Raw genomic sequence first — 11,225 nt, 5'->3', positions numbered from 1 at the left:
TCAAAACCAAATGAAGTTAAACTGTAAATATTCAGTCAAATAAAAAATTGTTAAAAGTTAATGTAAAGTAAAATTATGAAACTATTGTTACCCTGAATCTAGTTTTGGCCTTGCCCACCACTTACTTGTATTTAATATATTAATTAGGGGTGCACGGTTTATGTTGGTAGAACTTCATTAATTTTTCAATGAATAAAATAAAAGGTCCCCTTATTTTGTTACTCCATAGCTTGATCAATATGCAGTACTATTTTTGTTATTGGTTACAATCATGCATCAAACAACTACTATCCTCCCATCCTTTATTTTATGGATACAATTGCAAATACGGATCTCAATGCGCAATTTTGTATTTTAATATCTCTATTTAAAAAAAGTAAATTGAAAATTTTACCTGCTAATTATGAATATTTGACTTTTTTATGTGGTAGATAAATATTTTTTAAATCTATATTGTGCTTTTGAGTATTTAACTTTTTTATATGGTAGACAAAATATTAATTTCTTTGTTAAACTAAGTACTTATTTCGAATAAATTTTTAAAAATGTGCCCTATAATGTTGATCGCGATATTTGTTTGTATGAAAAAGCTCTTTACAATTGGTAATAATAATGTTAATTTAATAAAAACTTCACATTTTGTCTGCCAAGTGGAAAAATGAAAAGCTTAGAGTCACCACGCAAATTAAAAAACGTTTGGGCACCATATGAATTAGCCAAAAACTCAGAATTACCACATGAAATTTCCAAAAGTAATAATACTTAAGTTCGTCCCTCTCATTTAGTATCATTTTTCATTTTTTTTTTGTTATCCTTCACATTTTTGTAGTATACATTTCTTTATTCTTAAATTGTAATTATCTATAAATAAGCACGTAATTGTAAAATGATCCTTAACCTTATATAGTGCTTCCTATAATCCAAACAGCAATTATGTGACCAACTTTATCAATTCCTAACCATGCTCAATTCAAGGCCTTACTACTTAATATATTATGGGGTTTTGAACCTATTCCTAAATAAGATCAATCATTTCATTCCAATCAAATATACTACTTACTCCCACTAATATCAACTACTAACAGAAAATTGCACAACAGATTGCTACACAAATTTTGCTAAAAAATATAGGGAAAGTTGTAAAAAAAAAATCCATTTTTATTCGATTCGCTAAAAATAAATTTAATTATAGTTTATTTTTAAATAAACTTACATATTTGGTATAATTGCTGAATATAAACGAATATCAACTGCTGAAAAAATCATTCCTAATTCTTGACCTACAAATGATGGTTATAAATAATAGGCGGTTTTATTTTTAACAAATATACGTAATAAGTTGGTTTATTTAAAAATAATTAATAAGTGAATTTATTTTTAACGGATCAAGCAAATGTTGATTTGTTTTTGACAATTTGATACACTTAGAAACTCACACGAACCTTAGTTTTAAACGGAATTAGGCATTTTATAGGCATTTAGAGTCCTTAGAGTTTAGGCTTTAGGGACCATAAGGCGCCCTAAAGCCCAAAAAAAGGGCTCGCCTAGCCCGTCAAGGCGCTCAACCCATTGATTTGCCTTAGACGCTCTTAGCACTAGGGCAAGTTTTTAAAACTAAGACAATAGTTACAACTAAAAAAACAAGTATATTATCATTGCAGAACATTGAATTCTACTTACAAACTTAAGAATAGTACTAAAATAGCATGCACAATCACATTATACTCAGCCCGTTTGGTAGGTGATCTTAAAGGGTGATTATGAAAATAAAAATTGAAGTAATTTTGTTTGAAAAATCTCTTAGCTACCTTGATGGCTATACTTGTCCAACTTCAATCATCTCATTTTCTTCATAAAATTTATTCCAATGCATTACCATTGGGAGAAATAAAATTATATAGTAATGAAAATTTGTAAACAAAAAACACTTTTTTATGATCAAAGTTTCATCTATCACCATTGAAATGGAAGTTTTGATCATATTTTACTCTACATATCATTCTCATTACCACCATTTGCCACTAACCAAACGAGCCATTAAGACACAAAAGATAAACAAAACTAAGCTAAAATAAGCTAAGAAAAGCATCTTGAATAAGCCTATGAACATCAGAGGAATTGAGGGCAATATAACAGTAAATGAGCTCTTCCATATCTCCCCAATCACAAACTCCAACCTCTTGAACCATCTCAACTATTGATTGTTTTAATTCATTTAAAGGATCTTTGGTGTATAATACTGCACACATTGCATTATCAGCCCAAACCCCATTAACATCACTTGGTAACTTTGCTGAAAAACTTATCCTAGCGTTCCGATTTCGAGCCCACATCTTCTCCTTGTTTTGATGATGTTTGTAGTTTGATTTTGCATTATGAGCTATTGTTTCCATTTTTAAGTGAAGAATTTGGAGATATTTGAGTGGAAATATGCAAAGTGAGTGTGTATTGTTATAGGGGTGTTTTTTTTAGATTGATTTGTTGTTAATGGTGTTGTTTTTGATGGGGTGGTGGGAAGTATGGGAGAGGGTAGAGGGTAGAGGGAATAAATAAGAAGGGGGAATGTGTATTATGTAGTGCAAAGGGAAAAGATCATGTGAAGTGAGATAAACAAGAATAGCTAGCTGTGAGCATTTATGTTATTACAAGCCAATCATGTCTTTCATTTATTGCTTTCAATCCTTTGTTTGCTTGGATTTATACTTGTATTTGTTTTCTTTGAGGGTTCTTAGTTTTAGGGTCTATTGCACGTAACTCTTAGAATTTAGAAAATGGATCTGAAAAATTTAAATAAAGAGGAGAAGAACTAACTCGTATATAGATTTAACAAAGGCTCACTACTGAAATCAATTGGTAGTAGTAAGAGTTGCTCCTCAAGATTATAAAGTGGCATATTATTTTCTCTTTATCCGATGTAGGACAACTCACATGTGAGTAATAATGGACACTTTAACAGAGCCTTTTCAGAAAAAAAAAACTATAAAATATTAAATAGTATACAATATATTCTAGTATGATTTGTAGGCAACGAGAATCAAACTCAACACCTTACAGAGTGAATATAGTATCGCCAAAATGATTTGATAGAGTTAGAATGGATAGAAATTTCTTTTTAGTGTTCATTGACAAATATTTTCCAAACTATTATTCTAGTAGTTAAACATACTTATCTTTTAAAAGCGAAAATCATAATCTCTACAACTATGTTATATGTTAATTTATTTATATTTTTAAAAAATTATAAAATTAAAAATAATAAATATGTAAACAATAGATGAAGTCTATTTTTAGGGAATTGCACATTGATTTTCTTAATTCTAGCTATTCTATTTAAATATAAAATAGGAGAAAAATAAATTGTATTATAATTTGTATGAGATATCATAAACTTATATTAATATATATAACAAAACCAAAATAATAATCAATTACTCCGTTATTTTTTTCTTCCCATTTACTTTTGTAAAGTTTTCAATTCAAATTTTAAACCTCAATATCTCTAAATATACTAATAAAAAATTATAAAAAATGCATAATAAAAAAATATACATTAAGAGGAATCTGAAAAGATCTCACATGGATATATATATTATCTTCTAAATACGTGTTAAAAACATTAATTAAATTTCTTTTTTCTTAAGTTGGAATATTCCAAATGGAAAGAACATTAAAGAACGAAAGGAGTAGTTCATGAATTACTTTGGAGTATATGATTTATTTTGCTAGAGAAGTAACATTGTTGCAAGTCCCATATAATAAACTAAAGTAAAATAACACAATAAAACTATAGTTATTTAGATTATTATTTTATGTTTTTTCATCACAATCCTTGTTTTATTCTTTGAAATAACTGATGTGTGTGTTTTATATACTATTTTCTACCATGCCCCCATTGCATTTTTATAGCATTTCTCGCGTATTTTGCTCAATTTTCTATTGGTTTTTATGCTTGGTTGGAGTGTTTGTTTCCTATCTATTTTGTAGGTACAAAGCTCTAATTATGCTACGAATCGACTCTTGGAGCGAGATTTGCAAGTTGGAAGGTCACAAGCTACTCAAAGGGTATTAGTTTTAATTCTAATTTCTTGTTCTTGTTCATTATTGTTATCTTTGAATGCTTGTTTCTCCATTAAATTTGAATTTGATTTTCTCCATGAATTTCATTGTTGAAGCTCTTGTTAGTTTTAATATGCTCAGTGAGTAGTTTTATTTCTAGGGTTTGGTGAAACTATGCAAAAGGTCATGATTCTTGTTTGATTTTAGGATTTAAATTTGGTTTGTCTAGACGATTCAATTGATGGGTTTTAGATTGATTGCATGTTTGGCCAATTTGCAAGTTTTATTCGCTCAATTCTATAAGCGAGAGTTGCGAGGTTGAGTGAACGATTTCCTTCTTTGAACAATTAAGCTTTAATCGCGATAGCTTGTTTTATTGTTTGATTGTCGAATTTGTTTGCGAGAGCAACACCTTCCTTCGCCTATATTCATTCCTATCCTAATTGTTGTTCATGAATCATGATCGATGCATAGTGAATCCTTTTAGCCCTAGGTTTTTAATTATTGAATTTTATTCATTTCTTGTTTTTGCGTTCTACTTAGATAAACAAAAATCCAACTTTTGATCGTTAGTAATAGTGAACTTGGTTCAATTTGTGACTTTATTTGTCCTTCCTCAGTGGTTCGACCCTACTTGCCCAACTATACTAGTTAGGTGAAATAGAAACTATTTTTGGTAGTAAAACGACGTACCAAAAATTTTTCATCACAATCCTTGTTTTATTCTTTGAAATAACCTATTAAAAAAAAGTATAATATAACAATACGTATATGACAGTTCCATACTTGTATTTTAATGATTTTAAAACGCAAAATTAATTTTTTTTGACTTGGTTTTCTCATCACAAATTATCAGTGCAAGCTTGTGCATTGATATTCAAATTAGTAATGATGAAGAATGACTATCATAAATGGACAATGTATATTTCAAAATGCTATTTTTCTCACTTATGGCTACTGTCAATTGCAATTATTCATACTATTAAGTTAATTCTGGTATTAGAGAATAAAATTTTTAAGTAGTTCTAAAATGATTTTAAAGGATCGGAGTCTCCAAATCAAAAAAATATTACAAATTCTCAAATGAGACGGTCTCATGATCAAATCAATTCTATTGGATTGGATTAATATACATTTATCGTCCTAAAGTGATTACTATAACATAAAGTGATCACTTACACAGTTCTAAAGTAATCACTTTTTATAATTTTAGATTGATCAATTATAACCTTGAAGTGATCACTTATAATCTTAAATTGATCAATCAGATAAATAAGCTAATTATATGGGTTTGTCTCATGATGAGATAGTCTTATACAAGACTTGCCGGAAAAAAATATAGCTCCTACTTAATAGAATACTAGTCTGGACAGTGGACAATATTTTTCAATTAACATAAAAGTGAAAATTCTTATATATTTTAACTCTATATTTTTATGAGATAAAAACATATAAATGAGTTACTAATACAAATATTGCAATAAATATCACCTTAATATTATTTAAAAGACATTGTTTTGAATGGATAGGAGAATGTAATGTGCATTTGGTTGTGTTGGTTGGGGAGAAAAAAGTTTTCCCAGAATTGTTTTCATTTTTGATTGAGTTAATTTTGTGAGCACAAATTCTTTTGAGAGACGGTTTTTTTGAAAGACCATCTCTAATTGGACCGCCCATTATATATTTTTTAAAATATTGTAAGTAGGCATTAAGAATAATATAAGTAGACATTTAACATATTGAAAGTAGGCATTAAAGATACGGAAAGTAAGCATTAAGTATAATGTAAGTAGGCATTAAGAATACGGTAAATCAGCATTAATCTTTTAATGGGCTGGACTTAAGATACGTCTCTTAAAGAGACGGTTTCTCAAGAGACTAGCTGTTTTTTGAGAGGCATATGTTCTCTAATATGTATGAGATTGACTATTTAACTCATAATTAAAATGTGTCTTTTGAGGAGACTTTCTCACACAACAATTTTTGTTTTTATTTCAATAATTTGACAATAAATTTGAAATGAAAATGTATGTTTAATTACTGATTCTATTTTTGACTTTTGGACCTAAGTATGTTCCTATATTTCTTTTTTAATTCACAAATTCTCATTTAAGGCGGTTATACTGTGAAATAATTAGGCCATTCAAATAGATCAGGTTGGATCTGGTTCGGGTTCGGGTCATATATAAACAGGTCAGAAAACCCTTGATCAAAACCCAACCCATTTAGTTAATTGGGTCGAAAATAACAACCTTGACCCGACCTGCAACAGATCAGGTTGACCTGATTTTGACCCACTTAACCCGTTTATAATTTTTTGTTTTCGTTTTAAGGTTTTTAACGTTGATTAAATCTAATTTTTTAGGCTTTAATTTTAACTTTAAGTTTTTTGTTGTTTATTTTGTGTTTACTATGAAAAATAAGAAAATATTAAATGAACTATGTTTAGCTTATACTTATTGATTTAACTCGAAATTAACACAATTAATTAAATGGGTTATACAGGTTTTTTTCAGGTTTAAAATTTTGACCTAAACCTAACCCATTTAATAAAAAGATCCAGTCGGATCGATCCACTTAATTAATTGGGTCAAAAGACACAACCCAAACCCACTTATTTCGTGTTAGGTTCAGGTCGGATTAGCAGGTCGAGCCAACTTTTGCCAGCCCTAGAAATAATCCTAAATTAGCCTAAATAATCCAATTAAATTAAATTAATTAAACATTTACAACCATTAAAATACTCATTTTTAAAATTTAGGCTCTTCGCGTGAATATGTCTCACTACCAAACAGTCTTATACGATATATGCTCTTAAGTCTTAAATTCATTTCCTTCTAAGTAAAATATTTTTGGGCTGGATGCAAAATGGGCCTCTTAGAGTTACTTACCCTCAAATTTTGGGAAAATTTGAAAAAAATAAGATTGTTTAACAACTTTATTCAAAAAACAAGTTTTGTTCAAAGTTTATTCCCAAAATAAGCGTCCTTGGCTCCAAAGCTAGGCTTGGTGTGTTCTCGCTTTTACTAACAGCGAATTAAAAGAAATGGTCAAAATTTTAGTCAAGCCTGAAGTCGCTGTTAGTAACAGCGACTTAAAGGTTGACTGGTCAAACCTTAATGTCGCTGTTACTAACAGCGACTTCAGGCTTGACTAAAATTTTGACTTTTATTGACTTTTTTGTATGATTTAAACTAGCCGTTGTAAAATTGAAAAATAGCCGTTATGAAGTTGAAAATAGCCGTAGTTATTATGTTCTATAAATAACTCCATCATTTCCCTACGTCATTATATCCAAACTCCATCATTCTTGTTCTAGTTAATCGATTTTGAAGGTAACATAAAGTATTATGTTAGTATTATTCTCAATTTATAAATGTTAATATTATTTTTGAATGTTTACTTATATTACTATATCATATGTGTTCCGTATATGTCACAGGAGCATTCTATTGAATAGCTTTGTGATTGTGGTTATTAAGTTGAGATTAATACAAATTGGAGTGACGTCGATCCTGGCCGTGATTTTGTTGCTTGTCCTTTCTACTTGGATGAAGGATTCGGATGCACGAACTTTAGGTGGGTTGCTCCGAAGGGTACCAAATGGCTTGAAAAAGAAAAACAAGAGCTTAAAGATGAGGTATTTAATCTCAAGAGACAAATAGATGATATGGAACATAGGAAAGAAGAGACTGAAAGGATTATGAGAAAGGTATTTAATACTCAACGTTGAAGAATACTTACAAACTGTGTCATCATCGGTGCTGTAGGAGCGTACTGGGTGGCCGCGATGATACCTCGTGGTGTCATCCATCGACGAGTGATGGAGAGGAACCACGACATGTAATCCGCCGAAGTAGTTATGATTCCATCTCATTGGTGATCCTCCTTGACTTAGGTCTCCCTAGTCTACGAATGTGATCTGGATCGTGTATCACCTCAACACCGGTGTATTGAGACCATGACCTCTTATCAATCAACGGCATGAATATGGATTCATATGTATTAACATAGCTCTGGATAGTGTAGCAGGAGTCCAAAAAACGCTCATACGATAAGTGTCTTTTAATACAAACGACAAGAACATGAGAACAAGGTAAGTGATATATGGAAGGTTTGTTACAAGTGCATTTCATCTCTCTCAAATCCACACTTTGTATTTTACCACCCTTGTCGGATCCTCAACCGGAAGAGCTAACAATTCTCCACTCATATTGTATTTAAAACTTACATTAACAGTACTTCTTGTAGTCTCAATGCCAATCTTAGAGCATATAAGATGTTTAAATTCAATCAATTCAATGTTTGAGTTGCATGCAAACAGTTTACGTCTTCTTCCAACATATTTAACATTGCTACTACTTAATCGAATTGAACCATTCCAAAAACATACAACAATCACACGAAATGAAGCCATTTCTACAACAATACGTACAAAATCAACATCACCATCAAGTTCATAAATATATACATATATAACAACATTGATTAAATTTAGGATTTGCATTCAAACATTCTCTACATTAATCTCAAATTTAGGGTTTGCATTCAAACATTCTCTACATTAAACTCAAACATTTTCTACAATAAATTCATGAACAAACAACCTCATTATGAAGATCATATGGCAAATAACAAGTACATTTGATATATTCATAGAGTTTGATATTATATGACCACTATAAATGACATACATTTTAAAAACAAGAACTAAAAAATTTATAATAAAAAGGTACCTTAATATGCTGTAGATCAACAAGAAGTAGTAAATTGCAAGTTTATGAACCTGTATTTATGTGAAAGTCGATTAAGAATTTGTGAACCCTAATTTTTTGAAAAAACAAAAAAAAAACAAAAAACTAGTACCTTAAGTGAATGTAGGAAGAAGAGAGAACTAATTAGTAGTAGAAAATTGAAATTTGATGAGATTAATTGAAGGATTGAAGTTGATTTTAATGGTGGAAAGAAGAGGGAGATTACGCTGATACAAAGTCGGGTGAAATGAGGAAGGAGGAAGAAACTGCTGTATTTAGGGACGCATTTGATCGCTGTTACTAACAGCGACTTGACCAGTTGACCAGTCAAACATTAAGTCGCTGTTAGTAACAGCGACATAAGCCTTGATTAAAATTTTGAATATTTCTTTATACTCGCTGTTAGTAACAGCGATTACATACCAAGCCTAGCTTTGGGATCAAGGACGCTTATTTTGGGAATAAAGTTTTGCCAAAGCTTATTTTTTTTAATAAAGTTATTAAAAAATCTTATTTTTTCAAATTTTCAAATTTTGGCAATTGACAGAAAACGGACCGGCCTTCTACTTCTACAAAAGTACTCATTAGTACCTAGGTAAGTTCGGCCGAGAGATCGTCTTTTTGAGAAATGTCTTTCAAGCCTAATTCATTATAGCTTAATTAAACCTTAAAAATGATAATGGAGTAAGTGATAGTCTCTCAAAGAGACCGTCTTTCACAAGAATTTGTGAGATAAGTTGAGTTGCCCATAAATCCAAATTTTATCATGAATAATACAACTTTATGTTAATTTCTCTATAATAAGACTAATTTTTGATTAATTATGAATAATACCAACTTAGAGGTATTTTTTCCTGAAATAATACCAATTTTAGTATATCAACTAATTTACCAATTTTCTTTGTCATATAATCTCTAATAATTTGATTTTTAACATGTGAGGGTTATTCTAGAGAAATACCCCTAAATTGGTATTACTGATGATTAATTAAAAGTCCGTATCAATATAGAGAAATAAGTAAAAGATTGTATAATTTCTGGTAATTTTTTGTTTCGCAAATTATTATATAAGATGTTGTTACTATAAAATTTGTTTCATATATGATTTAATATTCCAATTGATATAAATTATGTTTATGTGAACTCTTTGTTAAAAGATGGTCATTTACATTGAGAATAGTTGATTGAAAAATGAAACAATATAAAAGTTTACATATTGAATTATATGATTTTATATAATTAAATTAAGATAAAAATAAAAAATAAAAAATAAAAAACAACTTCTACATTCTCCTGGTGTACCTTACTTTTCTTCTTGATTATGGACTCTTGCTATTCAGTTTGCGGGAACCGTCTGGTTTTTATAATTTGATTCAAAAATATAAATTTTTGACTTGGAGATTAGTGACTAGAAAGGAATATATCATGCTTAGGAAAATGAAAATTTGTTTCATTCTTGGTATTGTATGGGCCCTAGGTAAATTGAAAGAAATTGGCCCTTTCTATGGAGGGTCTATTCTGAACTTAAATGTGTTTTTGGAAAAATAACAGACACAGACCCTATGTATTATAAGTAGCATTAAAAACGTAGACTCAACTACTCATAAAATGCAAATTTTTAAGTATGTACTTCATTAACTAGCATTTTCTAATTTTAGAGCCCTTTTTAATTTGGGACCTAGACAAATGCCTACCTTGCCTTTGGTTAGGAACGACCCTGCTTCTTGGGTAGTACAATATGTTTGTTGCATTTAATCAATATTTAAATTTGAATAAGATTATTGATTTAATTAGTTTCTTACTTCAACAAATTACCTACATGGCTACCCACACTCAATGGTAAAGTCTCAAGAACAAGTCCTACACAAACACCCAAAAACGGAATTGAATTGTGCAACCCCCAAGAACCCCAATTAAGCAATCAAGAACACAATTAAAGCCAACACAAAGATTTAAGTGGTTCACCCCTAATTGAACTATGTCCATTGTCCACTGTCTTAGCCTAGATATCTTATTGCTCTTTCAATGGTTCTCCAATGGAGATACAATTTTGATGATGATTACAATTGAAGAAGAGGAGAAGAGAAGAGAGTAGAGAGAGAATTACGTAGAGAGAGATTAAGAAAGCATTAGAACTAATCTATGTGTTTAGCCTTATTTATAATACATAGGGACTAATACACTTACATCTAATCCTAAGGAATCAAGAAATGAAACAGAACAAGAAGAACAAATTGTCCAGCATACGTCGAGTCGGCTTTGCCTTGGCCAAGAGAAAAGCTGACTCGGCATTTTCTTCTGCCTCCAAACATCAATTCTTCATTTTAAGCCTTTTGATCCTTATATCATATTTACCCCTTTTCACCTCTTTATACCACAATTTATTTACCATAAATTAAGGACTAAATCACACCC

Source organism: Amaranthus tricolor, chromosome 2, assembly GCF_026212465.1.
Source record: "Amaranthus tricolor cultivar Red isolate AtriRed21 chromosome 2, ASM2621246v1, whole genome shotgun sequence".
Lineage (NCBI taxonomy): Eukaryota > Viridiplantae > Streptophyta > Magnoliopsida > Caryophyllales > Amaranthaceae > Amaranthus > Amaranthus tricolor.
Note: the sequence above shows the minus strand (reverse complement) of the source record.